Raw genomic sequence first — 25,784 nt, forward strand, 5'->3', positions numbered from 1 at the left:
CTGAGCCACCCAAGTGCCCCTGTTCTGTCTTTCAAAAGGGAGCATATGTATAAACTAGGATGCTTAACTTAAAATGGGACCAAGAGAAAACAACAGATTGAGCATCTAAGTAAGAACTAAAAATACTTCCAAAAGAGATTATTCTGTTGTTAGTGATAACAACAAAAATATATAAATCCAGCACTAATGAGTTACTGATTTTGTTTCTGTTTTTTTTTTTTTTTTTGAAAGACTTTCTTTCTTTATGCATACAGAAAGTGCACATGCATACAAGCAGGGGGAGGGGCAGAGGGAGAGAGAAAATCTCAGACTCCACACTGAGCTGGGAGCTCAACGTGGGCATCCATCCCATGACCCTGAGATCATGACCCAAGCCAGAAATCAAGAGTCAGACACCCAGCCAAGAGTCAGAGCTACTCAGGTACCCATTAGTGCTTTTGTTTTTATCAAAGGTGTGTTGACTGCCATAACATAGGAGACGATGGGAACATGTAATCCTCACCTAAGAAGCAAAAAGAGTAATCTGACCTGAAATTGTGTTATATGTATCTGTGGAATTTTCCCCGACACCAATCATACTGAACTTAACCATCTACTACAGAAGCACCAGAGCCAAAAAGACCAAAAGTCCTGGGTCTCAGTGGCTCAATCAGTTAGGCATCTGATACTTGATTTTGACTCAGGTCATGATCAAAATCACATTTCCTGGGCTGTACTCAGTGGAGGTCTGCTGGAGGAGTTTCTCTCTGCCCCTCCCCCAATGCGCTTGCTTGCACGTGCCCTCTCTCTCTCTCTCTCTCTCTCTGTCAAATAAATACATCTTAAAAACAAACAAGCAAACAAAAACCCAAAGACCAAAAGTCCAATATTATTTCCCCACTGGGACCCTCACACAATACAGAAGTAATTTTTTTTTTTCTTTCAAAAGGAAGGTAATCATAGAGAAATAAGAAAACTTACAGTGATATAAATTTGTGAAGACTACAAAGTATTTTCACAGCCATTTTGCATTATTTAGGACTACCATTATGCTTAGTGAAGTCAGCCTAAGAGGTCTCCATTGTGTTGTGGACAAATCTAAGACCAGCTGTTATTTACCCAAGGTCACATAGATGGCTCCAAGAGCCTCAACTGAAACCTAGGTCTTGGGTCCTCCAAGTCCAATCTTTTTTTTTTTTTTTTTAATCTCTAAAAAGCAGAACAATAACTCAAATTCAGAAGGTGACAGAAAGGAGACAGGTTAAAAATTTGCTGTGATATTGTTTGGTTGGAATCATCTTAACCTCTAGTGGGTTAAATGGTAGGTAAGTTCCTGGGAAAGTGACAGCCAGTGAGACTACATTGAGGGGAAAATAAAGGTAAAATCATCAGAATCCAAGACTAATGGCTTTAGGATGTCTCCTGCCACATTTCAGATCTAGGGACCTCTCCCTACCTGAACGATCCCAGCTCTCAAGAAAGTTGACTATGGATAGAACACCACACAAGACTGTTCTCTGCACACATGTGTGTGGTCCCCAAAATATCTGCACCATGTTTTCCAAGGAGAGAAATCATATTTTTTGTTTATTGACTTGTTTTATTTTTTTTAATCTTGTCACATATCTTTTACCAAGTCTCAAAACTGACATGTGTTTACCACAACCACTGAAACCAGTGAACAAACAGAAATCCACATAAAGAAAATGCTAATCATATATCTTTCCCTCCCACAAGAGTAAAATACACCAGCCAGGTGTTCTAGTCACATCTTGCTACATTTTTAAAAAAATAAACATTAATGTAAGGGATTTGGAGTTGTTACTGTCATCTGGTGTCTTTCTCACATGACAACAATTTATTGACAGCCCTTTGGATCAATAGATAGAGATTTAACTTATGTATTTGAGGAAACATTTCATATTCCACAATGGGATTGATACCAGAATTTACTCAATCTTTCCCATACTGATGTACATCACGCTTTTTGGGTTTTGTTTTGTTTTTGCCTTGACAAACAATGGTGTGATAAATATCCTTGATTGTAAGTCCTAGGGCTGTGATTTCATTAGGGTAGATTTCTGTAATAGGGATTTCTAGGACAAAAGCTACATATATTTTAAATGTAAACTTTAAGGTATGTTGTCACATTAGAAAAATTAAATCCAGAAGGATTAAACAATTAAATCTTAAAACACAAAATAGCAAAATCTCAACTTCACAGAGGCACTATCACTAGCTATATGAGGCCCCTGATTAGGTCTTAAGTAAATGTAAATCCATATCAAAACCAAGATAAAAATTCTGCCTTTAAACTAATCTTAAGTCAGACATGCAGATAAATGCAGTTAGAGAGAGAGAGAAAGGGAAGCCCCCAAAACATCAGGCTGTCTACTTTGATCATGACCAAGCAGAGTACTAAGATCCAATCAAGTACCCCCATTCTGGGTCTCTGGGATGAGATTTCTCAATTTCATTTGGATTTATTCTCAACCAGATCTTGCTTTATTCCTCTAAAAGAGCCAAAGATCTCCTAGCGTGGTGATCTGGGCTGGTACTCCCAAGGGGCATGTTTGAGGAATAACCAGTGGCCTTATTTGCTTATCTACAGAGGCTTAATTACTTTGAGTGAGATTTCCAAAGTGAGAGGAAAAGCTAAGTTGTTTTTAGTTGATAGAGAAAAGCCCAAGAAGCTATATAGGGGAGAAGAAAAGAGGGGGAAGAATAATCAAGCAGATGGAGAGACACTAAGAATGAACTGAAAAAAAAATGTTTAATAAAAAAAATTACAGTAAGTTTTTGCTATGGAGTGACCAATTTGACTTCCTTTTGTGGGGAGCCACAAAACCTTCAGAACAACCTACTTCATTTATGATACTTTAGAGCTTGACTGTTATTTGGGGGAGGGAGAGGAGACGGTTAGGGACAATGCCAAGAAGTACCAAGTTCGGTCTCAATGTGGACGGGAGCTTCCCAAGGGAGACCCTATCACATTGGGCCAGTTTCAAGTGCTGCTCCAAAGTTGGATTAGAAATGAAATCACATCCCAGTCTTAAACTCCTAAACCTCTCGATCAATCCTGGTTTACAAAGCATCTAAAGAAAGGAAATTTTTGCCCAACTGATCAAAGCAGCACTCAGAATGGAACCACTGATTGAATATTGACCTCAGCAGGCACTGTAATTGCATCTTATTGGCAAATCATTACTAGTTTATCTTAGTGATAGAAAGCACAGATTGAAATTACAGAGGCACTTACTTCTCTGGATCAGGTGAATAAGTAGCAGGCAAAAAATTCCTCGGCCTTTCAAAACACAGCGGAGGGGCAGGGGAAGGAAGGGAGGACCCCTGCTAGGAAGATTAGACGTTGGCTTAGCCAGCCTTCCTGTAACAGGGGGAGAGAACAGTAGCTCCATGACCATTCCAGTCCTGGTCCACTCTTCAAGTCCGGTCACACCTCCTATGACAAGCCTTCCTTTATCTCCCCAGACCTCCTCTACTTTGCTGCCCTCTATGGAGTCCTGGTGCCATAGAGTGTAGCGGTGAAGAGTTCAGGTTCAAGCTCTGTGAGCGATCTCACACAAATCACCCCTTTGAATCCCCACAACAACCCAATGGAGTGATTAGGAATAATAACCCCTCTCTAGAGATGAGGAACTTAAAAATTAGAAATGGCCAAAAGTTAAAAATAAGATAAAAATAAGAGGTTCTAATATACTTTATGCCCCAGGAAGTAAGGAAAGACAGTCTGGAAAGCATGCACTGAATTTTGCAGTCTACTTTGTATGGGGACTGGCAAACTTTTCCTGTAAAGGGTCAGAGAGTAAATATGTTCAGATGGTAAATATGTTAAGCTTTGCAGGTATGATGTTTTCTGTAATAACTAATCAACTCTTTCGTTGTTATACAAAAGCAGCCATAGACAATAAACAAATGAACGGGCAGGGCAGCATTCTAATAAAACTTTATTTGAAAAATCAAGGGCCCCTGAGTGGCTCAGTCAGTTGAGCGTCCGACTAGTGATCTGGGCGCAGATCATGATCTCATGGGATGTGAGATGGAGCCCTGAGTTGGGCCCCCCACTCAGCAGGGAGTGTGTTTGAGATTCTCTCCCTCTGGTCCTCCCCCTCCTTATCTTTCTCTCTCTCTCTGTCTCTCTCTCTCAATCAGAACTACCCTTAATAGATGATTATTCAGTCACAGCTCCAATATCCCCAGTAACAGGAAGCTCATGCCTGCACAGGTTACCCATATTCACCAAGGGGCACATAGGGGATTTTAGGATATTTTTGTAATTAGATTTCTGTTTCTGAACTAAACACTAAGCTGATAGAACACTAAATTGATAAATTTCCAAACTGAAATCTTGACACGGTAAGCACCTTCTGTGCAAGAAGACCAGAACATTTTTTCCACTGAGCAGTATTGTCCAGGGTCTCCTAAATACAGTCACCCTAGTGAATATATGAACCTCAACTTGAAAATAGCTTCTTACCCAGCTGCGAGGATCAGTAAGAGGGATTTCACTTGCGTTGCTCCATTGTAAGAGCCTCTATCTATGAGAGAGGCACATGCTACATGTAATATGTACGCCTACTAGAAAACTATTTCTTTCTATTTTTTATAACATGTTCTTCGAATACAAGCAGTCCCACAGAACAGATACTCATCTGGAATTTCCACAGAAGGTAACATTCTCCAGGACTACACCCATTCTTTTGTGTTAGTCTGATATTCACTCAACACATATCTATAAGCATTTACGTTGTACTTGGTCCTAAAGAAGCAAATAAACATATTAGAGTTCCTGCCCTCTGACAACTTAAACTTTAGTTGGAGAGATAAAGCACGAGGTTAGGAAGCTTTAGAAAACCGCATTTGGTCTCTTGGTCCCATACCAGTCAGAGCACCTCTGAGGACTTCTACTGAACTTGAAGGGCCAGATGAGCTCTCAGAAATTTTACGAGTGTAAAAAAGTCTTAAGACAAACATATTTTCATTTTGGTCAAATGTAATAGTCATCATTTGCTTTCTAGTATGCTTTTAACCTTTTAAAATGCTTTGAACATATTTATTTTTATATTCTCCTTCTGTGAAGTAGATACAGCAAGCAGTGTTATTATCTTCATACTAGAACTCAAGAAACTGAGGTCCAAAAAGGGTAAATTGTTCTCCAGTGGTCTAGTGGTTAGGATTTTGTGCTCTCAGAAAGGGTAAATTGTTTGCTCAAGGTCAAACGAGTTAATGGTAGTACTGGAAATAAAACACATCTCCTGATCCTTGCTCTTGGTCCTTCTCTTCAGACAGAGCTATCTTTCTCCTCACAATGTAGATGAACCATTTATCAGTGCAACTGGCATTCCTAAAAGGTGAGCTTGGGCTCTAATCAAGGCTGGAAAGAACAGGAACGCTCTGAAGCTACTTCAAATAAAAGAGAGATGAAACACATGCAAGGGAGACACTTGGAACACAAAGGCTAAAGTGTAGCCAGGTTTCACGGAAATTTGAAATTTTTTCAGTCATGGAAGCATCTCCTGCCATCTCTTAGGTGGGTCTCTGTTTCTGCTTCTCAGTCTCTTCTCTCTCCCCCACCAGCCACTACTTATCAATAGCCTGATCTGGCCACCAGCCCCTGGCCCTGAGTGTACATGCCCTCATAAACCAGACACCCCTGCCATTGACAATGACCTCTAATTCTCCAACTTCAGTTACTGGCAGGCATAACCTGGACACAGGTCAAATCTTTCACAGTTAGGCACTGAGCATGAGGTCAATATTGTTATGTCCTTACAGAGGCTGTGGCAGGCTCAGCAAAGACAAAACTGACCTTTGTCATGGACTGACTATAAAAGAGAATGAAATATTCCAAGTATGACAGAGCAATGCTTGGCACATTATAAAATGTTGATAAATAATAGTTATTTCAGTGGAATTGTTACCAAATACTCATTTTACTGGCATGAATTCAACCACACATACTCAGGAAAGGGAAAGAGAGAATACCACAGCATTTTAGCCTAGCATTCTACTCAAAGAATGTTGCCTTCAGTGAGAATGAGATGAAAGATGGCTCCGCCATTCCCTCACTGGGCCCCAGTCCCTCCGGGTCTGTCACAGAGCATCTCACCATGTTGCCTAGGATTCTGATGTGCAAAGATAAGTGTTTGTTGTACAACGTGGCCAATGTCTTCCTCTGGGACTCAACAGCTGGTTCTGACACTGGAGGACATGCCTGCACTTGGAGTCTCCAATGAGACACCTTTTTTGCAGGGTTTCAAAAATAATATTGGGTGGTTAGAAAAAATGTGGCTTCAAATATCTTTTTTTAATTTAGCTTAATCAATTTTCACCTTATATGCTGTTTTTTTTAATTATAGTAAAATACACATAACAGAAAATATCATCTTAAACATTTTTAAATATGAAATTCAGTGGTATTAAGCACAATCCCATTTTTGGCAACCACTGCTGTGCAATCATCACACTATCCATCTCTAGAATATTTTCAACTTCCCAAAATAAACTAACTATGTATAAACCAAGGTCCCCAACTTTGTGTTTTGTTTGTTCGCTTATTTGTTTGTTTAGTTTGTTGGTTGGTTTTTGTTTTGGGGGGTTTTGTTTTTTGGTTTTGTATTTTTTTACAGTGGGGTGCCTTGAACCAGACATCCATCAAATTATATTGCTTGGATTTTCTTCTCTACATATATACCCACCCTGGGCATTTTATTCTCTCCAATAGATTTACCACCACCTACACTCTGAAAATTTCCAAATCTATCCCTGTAGACAAGACCTCCTTGTTATGTCTTAGACAAATCCATGTAGGTTTTACATCACAGTTTTGACTTCAGTATGTAGAAAAGTGAATCCATCTCACTATGCACCATCTTCTTTCTGCCATGTTATATATCACTCTTCAAGATGTCATGAATAGGCTTATTGTCCAGATAAAAAATGCAAACATCTTTGAATCTTCATGTTCCCAGCCTACTTACCATATCATTCCAGCAGTGAGCTCTTCAGAGAGAAACTGGGCTGCAATTTACAATGCGCATGGTAAGTCTAAGACTCCAGTACTAGGGATGGAAAGAAGAGCCATATCTGAGATAAGTTTGGTGAATAAGTACCCTTGCAATGTGGCAGGACAAATAAGACACAGAGTCAATGTAATTACGTGAGTTTTTTCTTACACACATAGCAAGATCATGGTTGACAGTCCTGGGACCCTGGATTGCTGACCACTGTACATGCTGATATTCTTTCCACTGTACAATTCTGTTTTGTGCTGCAATTTTTAAGAAACTTCTTTCCTTGAAACTACAGAAGACACTTCAGGAAGGAAGATAGCCTTTTGGAGGAGCAATTATTTCAAAATAATTTAGTTAAAACCCATTATATTAAAAAAAAAAAAAAAACAACTAGTCAGGGCAGCAAAGAGAAAGCAGGGACCACCAAACCTGTAGAAATGAAACTACTAATGAGTGAGTTCCATTTGCAGACCCTCATGAAAACCAACTGTAATTCTTGTCCTTGGGTTCCATGAGATGTTCTCATATCCTGCCAACAAGACTTCCGTTTCCATTCTTTGTAATCAAAGCTGAATGTCAAAGAGGTTACCTAAATCCTGGTTTAGTACATTATTTCAAAATGTCACAAAACTTCTTTTTATGACATTCAAATAAAGTCTCTAAACTGAAACTTTCATAACGGGTTAATTACAGCTGGATATTTATCATTTTTTTGCACTGGATTTTTATCTAGTTAGTGGCCCCTAAATTTATTCTGCAAATGAATAGCATTTAATAATAACCTTCCAGTGAATACAATAATGATGGATATACAAAAGACATTTCCTATATATGTAAACATGCATAAGATATGCAGTTTATATACATTTCAGCAATACTCAAATTATTTTATGGACAGTTTAATTGTAACAGAACTGAATTATTTGAGTTAAGGTTTTTTTTTTTTTTCCCCAGTTAAAAATATTCATCTTCTTTAGAATTAGGTAAACATCCACGGACCATTCTAATGACTAGGAAACTCACCCTCCGCCCAGCATGGGTTACATTCTTTCTCACTGTATCTTTGAACAACTTTCAAGCTGGGCTCCCTTAGCTGTAATGAACTTTAGTTATGTTCAAGAATAAGAACAACTTGCCATTAGGCTAGTCCACTATTCCTCAATTTGTCATAATTTGGGTAATGGGGAAAGTGCTTAGCATATTTTAGGAGGAAAAAAAGACATTTTAAGCAAGTTAATAGTATATTGAACCCATAAATAAACATGCTGCTAAGAACTCTAACTTGCTCATTAGATAATTTCTTGAAGTATTGCTGCACATGCTAAAAGAATAAAGGAGGGCGCCTGGGTGGCTCAGTGGGTTAAGCCTCTGCCTTCGGCTCAGGTCATGATCTCAGGGTCTGGGATCGAGGCCCGCATCAGGCTCTCTGCTCAGCGGGGAGCCTGTTTCCACCTCTCTCTCTGCCTGCCTCTCTGCCTACCTGTGGCCTCTCTCTCTCTCTCAAATAATTAAATAAAATCTTAAAAAAAAAGAATAAAGGAAACTTCTGTGTGCAGATGGGGAAAAGTATTGAAGGTAATTTTGTTTAAGTGAAAAAATAAAAGTGCAGCATAAAGTATAATAAAATGCCATTTCTTATGTAAAATGGGAAGATAAGAACCTCTATTTTGCCTTGAATTTTATAAGGTGAAATCTGAAAATATAAGAACATAAGAAACTAAGAACAGCAGTTATTGATGGATGCATGTGGGAGGTATTACGGGGGAACAGGGAGGATGTAGGACAAAGTTAAGAGAAAAACATTTCACTGCTTGAAATTTTATAATGAATTTATTGGAATGAGACACACAGGAGTGTATATTATCTGTACAAAGTCTGTCTGAAAAAGGAAGAATGAAGAACCGCAGAGAATGGGGAAGGCAGGCAGAGTAAGCATGGTGGAGATTCCCCAGAATTAACACAGCCGTCAAGGACCACAGACATGTTTCAAATGCCCCCAGGTGACTATACAACCCTGATTTCAAGTTCTTTCTAATATGAATTCCTATGAAGTCTTCATAGTAACTCTGTGATATAATTACAAAAGCACAAATAGAGCTTGAGAAAAGTTTTCCCAAAGTTACACAAACATTACAACTTCAAATGCGATTTCCTTTCCACTCTTTACCACAGCCACAGTAAAGAACACTGTGATCATACTCTACACATATTCTATACAGCTTTGACTCTGTCCTAATTCCAACTTGCTTTACCCTTAATGTGTTTATTTCAGAGGATTAATTGTAAAATAAAAGATCAAAAATGAGTAATGGGGTTTTTAAAGGAGGTGTTAAGGCTGTCCCTGTATTAGTTCCCTATTGCTGCTGTAACAAATTACTACAAACTTGGTGCCTAAAGCAACACAAATTTATTATCTTACAGTCCTGAAGTCCAAAGAGGGATCAATAGGCTAAAATTAAGGTGTTGGCAGGGCTGTATTCCCTTTTGAAAACTCTAGGAGAAAATCTATCTATACCCTTGTATTTTTCACTTTCTAGACTCTGTCCACATTCCTTGGCTCATGGCCCCTTCCTCCTCCACAAAAAAAAAAAAAAAAAAAAAAAAAGGTGGGTCTTTTTCCCATCTTAGCACTCTGACCTCCTTCCATTGTCACATTTCCTTCTCTGATTTCTCTTCTTTCCCCTTCTTCTATTTTTTTAAAGATTTTATTTATTAATTTGACAGAGAGAGAGAGATCACAAGCAGGCAGAGAGGCAGGCAGAGAGAGAGAGGAGGAAGCAGGCTCCCCGCTGAGCAGACATCCCGATGCAGGGATTGATCCCAGGACCCTGAGATCATGACCTGAGCTGAAGGCAGAGGCTTAACCCACTGAGCCACCCAGGCTCCCCCCAACTTCTATTTTTAAGGAACCTTGTGTTTTATGTTGCGCCCTTCCAGACAATCTAGGATAACTGCCTTATTTGGCAGTCAGCTCATTAACAATCTTAATTCCATCTGCAAAATTAATTTACCTCTGCTGTGTACACTGACAAATTCAAAGGCTGCAGGGAGTAGGACGTGAGCATCTTGGGAACATTGTCTGTCTATATAGTCCCTTATACAGGTTGAAGGAGAGAGGCATTTCTGCACTGAGTGGTGCATCCTGTGGAACACCATTACTATGTAAGAATAGCAGAGTGTTCTTGTATTAAATATTTTCAGGAAAACTATTTTAAACCAAAACATGTTTCTTTTCTATAGGATTTCAGAATATTTTATGTGTTAGTGTGCATGATGAATGGCTGATAGCATATTTCCTAAGCAGATTTGACGTAGAATTCCCCTCAAGATAATCCCTAAATATTGATCCTTTGTGGAACTTTTATAATAAAATCTATCACACTGTAATATTTTTCTTTTACTACATGGCTGAATTCTCTTTGCTAATATTGTATTGGATGCTTGTGTACTTATTTATAAGTAAGAGTATATTGTAGTTTTCTTTTTCAGTGTGGTTTTTATTTGGTTTGGGTCATTTTCCAGAGGAATTAGGAATATTTGCTTTTTCCCTCATATTCTAACATTATGTGGATAATTTAGGTTTTAGCTGTCCCTAAAAGTTTAGAAAGAGTGCCCTATAAAACCATTCAGCCCTGGTATCCTTTAGTTTTCATCTTATAACTTTAAAAAATAACAGATTTTGTCAGGGCTCTTTTAGGTTTATAGAAAAATTAAGCAGAAGAGACATAGAAATTGAACAAAAAGTACATGGGTCCCCTTACCCCCAATTTCCCCTTTATTAACACCATGCGTTAGTGTGGTACATTTGTTAACTGATGAGCCAATATTGATATATTATAATTACCTGAAGTCTATAATTTATATTAGGGTTCATGTTACGATGTTTTGACAAATGTATAAAAATATGTATCTACCATTTCAGTATCATATAAAAAGTTTCACTGCATTAAAAGTCCCCTGTGGGGCACATGGGGGCTCAATCTGTTAAGCATCTGACTCTTGATTTTGGCTCACATCATGATCTCAGGGCTCTGGGATTGAGGCTCACATCAGGCTCCCCACTCAGCGTAGAGTCTGCCTAAGACTCTCTCTCCCTCTCCTTCTGCCTCTCCCCCTGACTCAGGCATGCACACACTCTCTCTTTGTCTCTCTCTCTCTCTCTCTAAAATAAATTAATAAATCTTTTTAAAAATACCCCATGCTTCACCTACTCATCCCTCCTTTCCTTCCCCCAACCCTTAGGAAACACTGATCTTTTTATTATCTCCATAGTTTTGCTTTTTCCAGAATGTCATATACTTGGAATCATATGCTATATGACCTCTTCAGACTGGCTTCTTTCACTTAGCAATATGTATTTAACAATCTGACGTGTCATTTTGTGGCTTGATAACCCATTTCTTTTTATTGCTAAATAATATCGCATTATATGAACTTGCCTCTGTTTATTTGTTTACCCATTGAAGGACATTTTGGTTGCTTCCAAGTTATGATGATTTTGAATAGAGTGGTTTAAACATTTGTGTATAGCTTTTTGCGTGGACATAAATTTTCAATTCATTTGAGTAAATTCCAAAGGAGTACAATTGCTGATTGTATGGTAAGAGTATGCTTGCTTTTTTCTTTTTTAATGACTTTATTTATTTATTTATTTGGGGGGACCGGTGAGGGGCAGAGGTGGGAGAGAGAGAAACCACAAACAGAATCCCTCTTGAGCACAGAGCCTGATACAGGGCTGGATCTCAGGACCCTACGACCATGACCTGAGCCAAAATCAAGAGTTGGACACTTAACCAACAAGCCACCCAGGTGCATGCAGAGTATGTTTACTTTTGTAAGAAACTGACAAGTTAGGGTCACCTGGGTGGCTCAGTTGGTTAAGTACCAGCCTTCGGCTCAGGTCCTAATCCCAGGGTCCTGGGATGGAGCCCCACATCAGGCTCCCTGCTCAGTGGGGAATCTGCTTCTCCCCCTCCTCCTACCTTTCCCTTAGTGATCTCTCTCTCTCAAATAAATAAATAAAATCTTAAAAAAAAAAAAGAAAGAAAGAGAGAAAGAAGGAAAGAAACTGAAAGTGAAACCAACAAGCTTACTTCTAAAGAGGCTATACCTCTTTGCATTCTTTCCAGGAATGAATGAGGCTTCCTGTTGCTCTGCATCCTTGCCATATTCAGGATTGTCAGTGTTTTGGATTTTATCCATTCTAATAGGTGTATAGTGGCATCTTATTATTATTTTAATTTGCAATTCTCCAATGAGGTATAAGTATGACATTGAACATTTTTTTTCTGTGCATATTTGCCATCAGTAGATTTTCTTTGATCAGGTATCTGTTCAGATCTTTTGTTCATATTTTAATTAGGCTGTTTTCCTATTGTTTTAAGAGTTATTTGCAGATTTTTGGATACCAGTGTTGTTTTCACAATACAGAATCTGTTTCTGTTTTCTGGAAAGGAATGGGTATCATTTCTTCCTTAAATATTTGTTTGAACTCACTAGAGAACCCGTCTGGGCCTGGCACTCGCTATTTGGGAAGGTTACTATTATTGACTCAATTTCTTTAGTAGATATATGGCCTTTTCAGTTTATCTGTTCTTCCTTGTGTGTGTTTTGGTGGGTGCGTCTTTCAAGGAATTGGTCCATCTCACCAAGTCCATATCACCACTATCATAAGAGTTGTTCATAATCCTGATAGCTCTTCAAATTGTGGGTCTTAAACAAATGTTTATATTGCTTTTATGATTTTTGAAATAGTATGAGTATTTACCGTTGTTGAACCAATTTTAATAATTCATGTTTTTAGGAAGCTACCTATTTCAAATTTATTGACATATGGTTACATAAAACACTCTTTCCAATCCTTCTAAACTCTTAGCATCTATAGTTACATTTCTATTTTTTCCAAAGGTTTAGCTCTCTCTCTTCTTGTTTTTTCTCCATTAGACACTCAAGGCAGATGCTTTGATGCTTTAAAGAAGTTGTTTTTGTTTTATTAATTGCATTTTGTTTCCTATTCCATTAAATTAGCTTTTGTCATCATCAATTATCTCCTACCTCTGTTTGAATTATTTTGATGTTATCTTTAGTTTCTTAAGTTAATTATTTAATTCACTTTGATTTTTTTAAATTTCTTGTTTAATAACTTAAATATTCACAATAAGCTACACGCTTTTCTTAAATGATTTGCAAACTTGGGATTGAATTTCTCTAAGATTCCTATATTTTTGAATGTATACAATTTTCTTTATGGCTGTATGATCAACATGGACAAACTTTCTAGTCCTAAGAAAAAATGTTTATTTGTTATAGATCATAAAATGTTATATGTATTTATTAAATGAGATAATAGGGTTCACCTCTTAATTAGCATTCTCTTACTTTCACTTCATTAAATACCCAATTCTCTTCACTTTCTTTTTTTTTTAAGATTTTATTTATTTATTTGATAGTCAGAGATCTCAAGTAGGTGGAGAGGCAGGCAGAGAGAGAGAGAGGAGGAAGCAGGCTTCCTGCTGAGCAGAGAACCTGATGCGGGGCTCGATCCCAGGACCCTGGGACCATGACCTGAGCCAAAGGCAGAGACTTTAACCCACTGAGCCACCCAGGCGCCCCTCTCTTCACTTTCTAGAAGCATCCTTTAGAGACTCTTTCTTGGGAGGTCTAAACCCAGAGCTTTCAGAGACTAGATGAGTCATATCCTATTTGCAAAGTCCCTCTTGGTTCCCTTTCTGAGAAAGAAAAATGTCTGAATGTTCTGAAGGCCAGAGGCCACATACTGACGAGGAACCCATCCTAATTAAGTGTTTATTGCATAAATAATTTGCTTTGGATACACTGAATTTTCTAAAGTAGAACTTAATCTCCCAAACTACAAAGAGGAAACCAGTAAAAGAAACAGACTGTTTTCTTCTGTATTTCCAAGGAAGGTGATTTCAAAAGATGACAATGCAGCCGTCCTATAAAAAAGCCAATGATCAATGAACATAAAACATTTCATTTAGATTCATTTATAATATCCTTCATCAATCTCCTCTATCCCCACTGTGATCTGTGTGTGCTTCAATGTCCAGCTCATTCAGACCAGGACCCTTGGAAGAGCTTTATAACTGATGGTTTTTCTTTCCTTCTCTGACCCTCCCCATCATTCCGTCCCAATGACCTATATTCCCAAAGTATTACGCTGAGAACAGCATTTCCTACAGATTTCTGCACCACGTGCAGTCGAAACTTCTTAAACACTCAAGTTCCTTGACAATAGAGCCAGCCCCCTTTTCTGACCTTTTCAATCTGTTTCTTTCCCTGAGCCCTCCAGACCTTCTGAGACCGAGAAATTCATGGACAGCATATCCATTTTTGATTTTTCCCACCACTGACATATTCAAGCTGAAAGTCTTTTGTTTCCAAAACTGATAGATATTTTATTGACAGCAATAAAATAATTCCTGCTGTGCCCAAAACCATGTCTCACTGGTTACTTGTGATGTACTAAATGTACAATGTTTTATATTCACTCTCTTCCTTTAGTCTGCATTTTAGTAAGATAGGCACTGCTATTATCACTGCCCAGTTAACACACAAGGTCGCAGATGCTTCAAGCTGCGAAGTCAAAATCAAAGCATACTTGGTTAAAGAACTACACTATTACTCTCTCTTAATTGCCCTGCCAGGACCAAGAGATCCCTTGCAGCCTAGACCAATTACTCACAGAGAGTAGGCTCCCAATAAATTGTTCTTAAATGAATGAATAAATGACTGAATGACTGAGGGAATATGGAAATATATGCTAAAATGCTTTAGAAATTATAAATTACTATGCAAATATTATTTATCATATATAAAATCACCATTATTAGATTGTTTTTATGAGGGTGACTCTTTTCTTTACACTTAATCCTATGATTTATATTAATATATGCTAGATGAATATTGATGTATGGTTTTGTTCATTGTTTTTCTCCCAAACCCAGGCAGAACCTCACCTTCCATCATGGGAACCTCATGTCCAATGTCAGATAGGGACAATAAGAAGACATCATATTGAAATTAGCCTTCAAGTATGCATATTACTGGAAAGTCAGAATTAGTTCAAAACAAAAGACTGTGGAGGGGCGTGTGTGTGTGCGCACGCACGTGCATACGTGTGTGTGCCTCTATCAACATTTTCAAACGTTTGGCCTTGCTATTTCTTACAACGTGGTCACGTCTCAGAAGCCTCCTTCTGACCTTGTACAATCTGAAATCACACACAAGCACCAGATGTCAGTGTTGTGCAACTTTCAGGCTGACTGCTGGAGGAGGCAAGCTGGTCTTCGTCGCTTCGAGACAGAATCAACAGTCCTTTACACACACGAACGCAAACACTCGTAGGTGCCAGATAAATCTTAGCATTCACGACAAAGAAACTAATTTGATCACGTACACAGCACCTCCTGAAGATGCAGCTGTGGGTTAAGGGTTGGATTGAATAAACACAGGAGGGACAGTAGAACCCACAGCATTCTCCTGGCCCAGAACAGGACGGAGATACCCAACAAGTACTGGTCTGACTCGCCACAATGGCTGTGAGCGAGAACAGAGGCCGGTCAGTCTTGTTTGATTCATGGACGGTGCTTCATCTTAACAAGTATTGTGGCCCGATGGCCAGACTCCTGCCATGCCCTCTGGGCCAGCCATAAACTGGCCCCTGCCTGCTTCTGCAGCCTCTCTGGGAGGCTCCCTCTCCTCCTTTCTCTCTACTCCAGCCACTGATTTCTCTCCACATCAAGAACTGTGTTCCCCGCTGGACCCAAAAGGTCTGCTTGGACTGTGCTTGCCAGCCCCTTACTCCTACTTCTTCCGATCTCAGCTCCAGTGTCCCTTCACCAGGAAAGGTTAGGTCTCCTAGATCAGGTCTCTTCTTTTATGGTTTTATAGTACCCCTTAATTGCCTTCCCAAGGCTTCTGCAATTACATATTTGTCTGATTATTTGTTTAATGTCTATGTAGTCAACTTCAGCTAACGTGTGAACCCCATCCGAGTGGTGAATATGGCTGTTCTGCCTGTCACTGCTGTCCCTACTACCTAGCATAGAGCTTGGCATATAGACGGTCTTCAACAAATAAATGTGAAACAGACCAATGAATGAATAAATAAGTAAACTTTGTTTATACGAATGGATTCCATCCACTTTTCCTCGGAATAGACTTCTGTGTGCAAAGGAGGGCACAGAAGATAGGGTGGAAATAGGAGTGGGTATCTCAGACAGTTGGAAGTGGGATGGTCACGCTGTTCCCCCAATCGTAAGAAGACCTCAGCAGGCTAAGAGACCCGTAGGAAGGCGCCCTGATTTGGATCTAAATTACAGTCGCGGGCCTGGAGTCCGCCAAGCAGCGACAGACTTCCGTCTAGCACGTGCGAACACAATCACAGACTGGTCCTATCAGCAAAGAAAAGAGGTCAGGTTGCAAATAAATGAGGCATACTGGCCTTTTCCTCAGAATAAATTATTTGAACTGTATTATGTAAACAAGATGATAGAGATAGAAAAGACAGCGGGCCTGAAGTGGTTTTTCTGGGGCACGTGCCCAAAGGAGAGATAAAAAATCTGGCTATTTTGCTTTCTTCCACAAGATGGGGCAATTGGAATGAGTTCCCTACAAAGGGGGCAGCACTAGTGATGCCTTTTCCATGGGTATGCAAGCTCGATTTGATGAGACCAGAAAAATGGAGCCAGTTTTGAACTTGTTTATGCAACTGTGTCATATTTTCTAAAAAGATCAGGTCCAGGGCAGACAAGAGTTAGGCAAGAGGAGAAAGCCTAGGGCAGCGGCCCACCCTATAGTGAGGTCAAATGGACACTGCCGAGCTTCCAGAACCCTTAACATTCTAGCCCCAGGGAGCTATAAGGGTCTTCAGCTCAGGAACAGCTGCTGCAAAATTGAGCAAATTTACCATGCAGAAACATTTCCTCACATTAGGAGGAAATTCTAGATGAGATATAATGATGCCTACTTTGAACTAAATTATTTTAATATGATCAATCACAATGTACGAACTCTGCTTCTTAATATCTTCGCTTGCTGCTTGAAGTCCGCAATGATTTCATTCAGTGGAATATTCCATAATGCATTAAATCAGGCCCTACATAAAATAATTATGACACCAGGAAACTGGAGTTTTATTTAGATAAAACTCTTGTTCTACCTATGACCTATTTGCATATGACCCTTCTTGCTTCTACCTGGTTATAGATCTGTTCCCAGCTCATTATACATTTGTCCCTGAAAAGAACCTGAGGGAAATGGGATGGACAACAATTTCTAGATTAAATTGGCATTTTTCACAAAGATAATTCATATTTCTGTGGTGTTTTTATCATCATTACCTCATTCGATTCTCCTGATAAGCCTGCAGGTTAAAATATCGTTTTTATCATCACTGTCTCACAAACCTGCAATATGGGATATCTACTTTTTCAATACGCACAGCAGGTAAGTAATGGAGGTAGGCAAGAACTCAAGTCTTAGGACTCCGGCTCTCACCCTCCATGGATGGGAGTGGTGAAAAGAGAGGAAGGGGAGAAAGGACTTATCAGAAGTCAGCATGCGTGGATATGAGGGTCAAACACACACTGTTATGAGCTTAGAAACCCAGCTAAACTGGCTTAAAAAACAGAGGAAATGTATTGGCTCACATTCTAGAAAAGTCCAGAAGTCTGAGTTGCCAAAGGATGAGGTTGCCAAAGGATAAGGCCCTTGAGGTCTTAGGTTCATCTGCAAGTGTCCCTCACAGCTTCAGTGGTCCCAGACTATCTCCTCATGGTAATAAAATAATCTAAGTAGGTCCATGTCTCCAAAAGTCCCACTGAACCACATTGTTTAGGTGCCTCTCCCTAGAGTTCCCTCACCTGTGACTCAGCCTCTCCTTGGTTCGGACTGGGTCTTTGTCTGAACCAGTCTCAGCTAGGAAGTTGAGTGTGGCTTATTGTCCTGATCTATTCAGAATTTCTCCACTGAACTGGGGGTTAGCATCAATCTCCCCTAAATTCTCATTACTAAGAATAAGTGAGTGGTGCATTATCCAAAAGGACAGCCAGAAGGAGGAAACAGATTCTGGAAAATCAAAATAGATCTACCTTTTTTTCTGGAATTCAATAAATTATAAAACATGGCCTCAAATAAATAAAAAATTGTGAGGGTTCTAGGTCTGTCTTCACTGCTGCACAATTAAAAGAAAATCTATTAAAGAATGTCCCAAGGGCACCTGGGGGACTCAGTTGGTTGGGCATCTGCCTTTAGCTCAGGTCATGATCCCTGAGTCCTGGGATTGGGCCCTGTATTGGGCTTCCTGCTCGATGGGGAGTCTGCTTTTGTCTCTCCCTATCCCTCTGCTGTTCTCCCTGATTGTAATCAATCTCTCTCTCTCTGTGTCAAATAAATAAAATTAAAAAAAAAAAAAAGAATGTCTCAAAGAAGGCTTTATGAAAACAGCTTTAGAAAATTGGAAAACCAGATTCATAAACCTGGTGCTTAGAAAGCAGAGGATTGCTTAGGAGCCCTGGAGAGGTCAGACTTCTAGAGTAGGTAAGTATTAAGAGACTACAACTTGGCGGGGGGAGGGGGGGATTAAAGAACAGAAAATCTACTTGGATTGGAAACTTGCTAGGTCCCTTACATAAATGTCTGCAAGGAGGAGGGCTATCTAATGAAATCTCAGAGCCTATTCTGTTTACCCCATCACTCACTTCTCCAAACAATAGTTTCCTCATTAGTAATGTTTCCAGGGGTAGTAAGAGCTACCTATTTCAGCATTTTGTGAGAATTAAAGGTGATAATGTTCACAAAAAAGTTTTGTTAATACAAACACTACACAAATGTAAAAATTATATTGCTGGACATTTTATTGATAGTTTTAAGTTGCTGAGATAGAAGGAAGTGTTTGCCAGAAAATGGGTTCTCCTTTGACCTTTCCAAAATGCATTGTTGAGGATTACATGTACCTCCCCTCCCATTACATGTACACCAACCTCCCATTAGCTCCACCCCATCAATCTCAAATCTCTCAGAAAAGATCTCCAAATCCACTCCACAGTGAATTTGTGTACCCCCTAAATAGTATGCACGGGTCTATACACGTGTTTTCAGAATTGACTAATTAGCCTCACTTGTAGAGCAGACTGTTAAGAATTATCAAATAAAAATCTAAAATGTTGCTACATTTTATAAAACAGCTGAAAGTTCTGACGTACAATGCTGCCTATTGCTTAATGGAGCTGCACTTGAAAAAATACCCTTCTGTAAGAATCCCCATCCGATTTCTTTTGGGATGTCATTTGCAATGGTCCAGTAGATACTATCAAGCAGCTCTGCCTCAGAGATAAAGAGTGCACAGAGTTAGAAACATTGTCTTGGATGCGGCTAGTTGGATATCATGGTGCAAACATAATTTTTTCTCAGTAGTTTTAGCAATTAGAGAAATGACAATTAACTACTCACTCTGAGAGCTGGACATCAACAAATTATCACACAAGGAGCAAGAGTTAAAAGAAATAAAATCCCTAGCACACAGACACATTTTTCTCTCATTTTATCTCTCGGTGGTAATCACGACCTTGTCTTTTACATTTTTCTAACATAAAAATGATCCACCCTCATTCTTTTCGTAGTATCTTAGGTTCTGTAAGAAATCACTATTGTGTGCCCATAATGCTTCTGAGCCTTAAACAAAGAATATGAAAATTTTCCCCTTTCGCTTTCCAGGCCTGAAAATCTTTGGTTAACTGCAAAAAAGTGAGGATGTCATTCTTCCCATCATACTTCCACCAACGAACCCTGCCACCAGTATTCTGTGACAGCAGTGTAAAATCAAAAGAGAAAAGTCTTTTTCACATTTAATGGGAAAGAGAGGGGTGCCTGGGTGGCTCAGTGGGTTAAGCCTCTGCCTTTGTCTCGGGTCATGGTCTCAGGGTCCTGAGATCGAACCCCGCATCAGGCTCTCTGCTCAGCAGGGAGCCTGCTTCCCTCTCTCTCTCTGCCTGCTGCTCTGCCTACTTGTGATCTCTCTCTTTGTCAAATAAATAAATAGAATCTTTAAAAAAAAAAAAAAAAAGAAAGAAAAGAAAGAGAACCAGTGTTGTTCTTCAGAAATTTTGCTTGGTGTTTGGGATACAAACATGGATTAGTTCCCATCTCTAAGTTGCTCTCAAAATAGCTCAAACTAAAAAGATTGTCTCTAAATCTGTGATCATATACTCAATTTCTACCCTTAGAAGTATCTTTATCTTAAACATAAACATTTCAAGAATTCCTCATCTAAATCCCTCTTTCTCTAACATTCCTTTGTTACTTGGTAGTATCGTGAATGTTCTTTATACAGAATCACTTAAAATTATTCATTATTAACTATGTTTTTCATATCTTTTACTCAGCTCCTGAGAGGTATGTGGAAATGTTCCATTATTTAGAGATCTTGTTTTACTCTTTATATTTGAAAGCACAACTGTAACATACTCATTTATAATAACTACAGTGAGTTCTTCATGTGTGGAAGGGGTTCCAAAATAAAAATTCATTGAAAAATAATAGCTCTGTTTATGTAGCACATATTATACAAGCCCCATTCTAAGCACTTTATGGATATTGATTTGTTTAGCCTTTGTATAACCTTAAGAAGTAGCTCTACCATTATTGCCCATTTTACAGATGACTTAACTGAGACATAAAGAAATGTACCCCAGGTTACTGAGATAGTGAAAGCCAGCGCTGAGATTTTTAACTCGGCCATCTGGCTCCATATTCTAAGCTCTACACAAATCAGAAATATTCCTATGACATTAAGGATTCAGAACCTTGATTTGAAAAGCAGAGAAATGATATCTCACTAAAATCTTTTCAGGAATGTAATTATCTGCTTATGTCAAGTGAGAGCTAATGATCCTCATGGTTCTGAATGATACTGACGTGGTAGGGGTAGAGGAAACACTTACCTACATACAGCTCAGTTTCTACAACGAGATCTTAAATATGTATGATCTGCTTCACTTATTAGCAGCCCTGTTCAATTTTCTGCATCAACTTTAATAATGTCCACAGCTATGTAGATGAGCTCAATAAGGAGCTGCTGAGCAAGGACAAACGTGAAAACCTGAGTCACCTTTCTGACACAGATCAAGACAGTTGTTAGGGTGAGAGTCTGTCACTTTATTCATTTAAAAATATGAGGGTATGCTGGATAGACTTAGAAAAAAAGAAGTTTATTGCAAGATGATATTCCCAAGGGATGCTGTTTTAAGAAGAGTTGGAGCCAGAAACATCACTGCCATCAAGATTCTCTCCTTTTCTCCCAGCTCTGCTTCTCTGTCAGCTTGATTCTTTCCCCTCAAATCAGCTTTATCAACACAGTAAAAATCACCGGCTAAGTTTCCTTTATTGGAAACTTCCTGACTGACTCTCCCATTTCCAATTTGAAACATTGTAGAGAAAGTCTGACCTGTATTGTGTCATTGTGTCCATCCCTGGATCAGTCAAGTATGGTCAGGAGGATAAGGTCCAGTAAGAACATGGTAGCTGGGAACAAAATGGTTGGGAACATAGGAGTTCCCAAAATTACAAGTAGTCTATACCCAGAAAAGTGCCCCTGGACAGGCAAAACAATGAGGCAGGACACGAGCAAAGAAACAAGTCTGCCCCTGTCCAACTGTAGGAGAAAACAGGTCAAAAATTCCCCCCAAGTCTCAGGGTTGTTTACTCCATACTAAGAATAATAATCCTGTCTATTTCACCAAATTGTTGTAAGAATTGCCTGAAACATGTGTGAATGTGCATAGTAACTTGAAAAATATTATGAAATTTCAAGGTATGACTATTGCTATTACTATCTGTAAAGGTAACTAAATTTCCCATTTTTCACACTGATGCCTGGAGTCAGACTGACACAGCAAGTGGTTTGAACAAATTGAAGCTCATCTAACATCACAGGCTGTGAGTGTACTTCTTCTCAAACCATATTGCAGTCCAGCTGTGCGTGGTTATTATGCCAAGTTCATCAAGTGATGGTTGAGCTTCTCGGAGAGCAGGCATAGGGGAAGGCAGAATGAGACTCAGATGGAAGGGAATAACTCAACCGGGAAACTGGTTAGTCTACTTTACAGAGAGTTTCCTTTTACTTCCTGAGCTCGAATTCACTGGTATATACCAGAGGCAATTATCAGTTCATTAATTTCCATGTGGACAAAGATGACTGTTTAATAGGTCAGCTATGTGTCACCTGAAGTGAACACCAGCAGCAGAAGAAAGTGTAAATGGTAAAAGGGATCAATAGTAGGGGGCCTCCTCTGAGTCAGCACTAGATATAGGGATTCAGTTGCTCTTTGGGTACCAACTTTGCCGCTAATGAGTGATGAATGACTGATTCTTGTAAATAAGTCTTGTTTCTTCTGGGCTACCTTTCTCTTTACATCACATCAAAGGGAGAACCTCCAAATAAGTATACAATACACCATTTACAGCACACACTACAATTCCCTAGGCATGTTCCTGGACATCATTTATTGAAAGTGATGCACTTATGGTCTGTTAGAAATACTGCTGAACTTGGGAGCCAGTGAACCATTTTGGTGGCCTTGGGAAATGCTCCACATCCTCATTTGTAAATTGGGAATGATAAGATCTATCTCAAAGTGTTAGAGTGAGGCTTAAATGCAATGATTCATGAGAAATGTTCTGTAAAGTAAATGCTACATGAATATGAAGAATTTTTCATAAAGTCCTAATGACTTTGACTATGAAATGACTATGAAAATCCCATCAAAGGACACAAAGAACATATAGAATCTCCATGTTTGCACTTAATGAAACTGGAAGTCAGAAAGTTCCAAAGAGCAGGCCAAGGTCACTCCTAGGAAGCTGAAAGTATAGGTGCTCCCGGTCCAAATCCACTTTAATAAGTTGTCTTGGCAATGGTCCACCAGAAACAGATGTCAATATCATTTTTTTTTCTGAAAATATACCTTTTTTTCTCCTATATTTAAGCTAAGAAAAGAAAATGTAATTAAAGACAGAATGAGCCATCCCCCAAACTATGACCACATCCATAATGTCTATAATGGTACTTCTGTTGGTATGGTCCTAACCATTACGCTATACCATCTCCCATGGAAGCTAAGCTTGGTGCATTGTCAGACCTTTTAAAAACTCAAGCAAGAGGGACGCCTGGGTGGCTCAGTGGGTTAAGCCGCTGCCTTCGGCTCAGGTCATGATCCCAGCGTCCTGGGATCGAGTCCCACATCGGGCTCCTTGCTCAGCAGGGAGCCTGCTTCTCCCTCTGCCTCTGCCTGCCACTCTATCTGCTTGTGCTCACTCTCGCGCTCTCTCTCTCTCTCTCTGACAAATAAATAAATAAAATCTTTAAAAAAAAAAAAAAAAAAAACTCAAGCAAGAGAAAGATGTATATTATCCAGAATCTTCAGCTGTTTCTTATACATTCCTAGAGATAATCCCACTGGTCTGGTTTCTGACTTCATATGGCTGTGCTCAAGTATCCATCTCATCAACATTGATCTCAGAGGTTTAAATTCATTGTGAAGGTTGCAAAGCTACGCACTTGTCTTTCTGGGTAGCCCTGCCTGCTATCCACCCTGTCAGTTCGGACACACATGTGCTCAGGTGTAGTGAGAGGCCCCAGATGGAGATCAACCAGATTTAGCATCATCTTCACCTCTCCCACTAAGAAGAATGCTTTTCTAGCAGCAAGGATGCTTGGGAAGTTGATGGTTCCCCAAATGACAGGAGAGAACAGTATAAAGGAGTCATGCTGAAGCTGATTTTAATGTATGCAAATAACTTAAATCCATGGTACTCAATTAATGCTATCCATTCCAATCACCTGACAAGCCTGAGAACACAGCTACCAACACTTGGCCTACTCCAGACAAGTGACACCAACACGCCTTGCTTTCCATACCACAGTCATTTTCCATACCCTGCAAATACGCCTGGGATGGGAACAGCTCTTCCTTTGGTCTCAGTTCCCAGGGCCTTGCAGAGTAGACATGTCTCACTGTCCTGAGTAGAATTTAAAATACACTGGAAAATCAGAGTAAACATATACAATTTTTCTATATTATCCACAACCATCTATATTCAGCTAGTGGGGTGCATCCCACCACCACGGCAGCAGGGACAGGTTTAGGCTCAGAAGATGCAGCCAGCATTAACTACTCTATTTAGTTAGCTGAAGGATAATCACAGGAACGGTAGCCAGCACACCATTCCGATCTCTGTCGGTCTCATTGGTGGGCTAGGCAGCTGCCTAAGCAGGCAGTTTCTTTGGTGTTCCCATCTATTCGGATTGAGCATGGCCACAGCATATGAACAATATGGCCACATCAGCCACCCCTCCCCCCCAACTCATCACTTTTCCCTTCTAGGAACAATCCCATTTTCACAGCACGCAAGCTAGACCTGTGGGCTCCCAGTTATCTTAACTTAGTAGTTTGAGGGAACTTGTGGTGTAAGAAGACCCAGGGACTTCTTGACTCAGAGTTCTATATACTATCCAGGGAGGGAACTGAGGATACCTCTAGATCTGAAATATTTTGAAGGGTGTCGTTGACCCTGTGAGATCTTCACCTTCCTGTCCACTATTAAAACCCAATGCCCTGGGCACTCAGTGGGTTGAGCCTCTGCCTTTGGCTCAGGTCATGATCTCAGGGCCATGGGATCGATCCCCGAGTCAGACTCTCTGCTCAGCGGGGAGCCTGCTTCCTCCCCCCACTCTCTGCCTACCTCTCTGGCTACTTGTGATCTCTGTCAAATAAATAAATTAAAAAAAAAAAAAACCAATGCCATAAGGAAGCTGCCTTTTTGCAATCAAGAGTAGAAATGAGGTTCTGTGGGTTTCTACCAATGAGTTTAGTCTTCTGCCTGGCTAAAGGGAGGCTCTCGTTTAATTGGGCAATAGCAAGATAATTCAGAGATCCACAGAAGCATCTCTATCACTTCTCTCGGAAGCAAAGGCAGTCCCTTCTCTCATTTGAGCCCATTGCACTACCCTGGCTAGCATCAGGAGAAAGCCAGCCAGGCCGGGTTCTTAGGGAAAAGGCAGGACTGTGGAGGGACAGGAAATGCCAGCACTAAGCTGACTCGGTGAGTGGGTGGCACTTTTTAGGAACAAGACTGAACCTGGGTTCCTGAAGCTGCCTGCTCTGACCCAACAACAGACTCCCAAGATAGGTTTGGGAGTGTCCTGGCCCTTGGCTCTTACTTGTCAAGGGGGAAACACGAGGGTCTCATCCTCCCCCATTCCACAACTGCTGTCGCAGCTGCAGGGTCTTCAAGATGGCCCCCGCTGCTTCGTGGCAAGAGACCCTTCATAAACTCCAGTCGTCAACATGACATCAACTCCACTAACGGGCAAGAGGCTGTTTCGCTGTCCCAATATTTGCACTTGGCTAAACCACAACCACAGGCCGCTTGAGCACTCTTTTTTATTATTATTTAATTATTTATCTTTCCCGAAATGAACACAACGTCAGCCCTGAGAGTCTCAGGCAAAAATTTCATAAAAAGCTGTAAAGTACAAATAGTCCTCTTTTAAAAGAAGGGGGTGGGGCTCATCTTGGAGAACAAAGCCCCCCTTTGAAGACTAGCGATTCTAATTTGGAGCTGTTTCCCACTCCCAATTCCAAATCTGCATCATTAAACCATGAACGAGTGAAGAGTAATAATTGTGAGCGAGCTGAGTATTTCTTAATGATTTTCTGTCTTATACCCAAAGCAAATAAGCCAAATGCTTAC

The sequence above is a fragment of the Enhydra lutris genome, unplaced genomic scaffold (genome assembly GCF_002288905.1).
Source record: "Enhydra lutris kenyoni isolate GAN:26980312 unplaced genomic scaffold, ASM228890v2 scaffoldscaffold54, whole genome shotgun sequence".
NCBI lineage: Eukaryota > Metazoa > Chordata > Mammalia > Carnivora > Mustelidae > Enhydra > Enhydra lutris.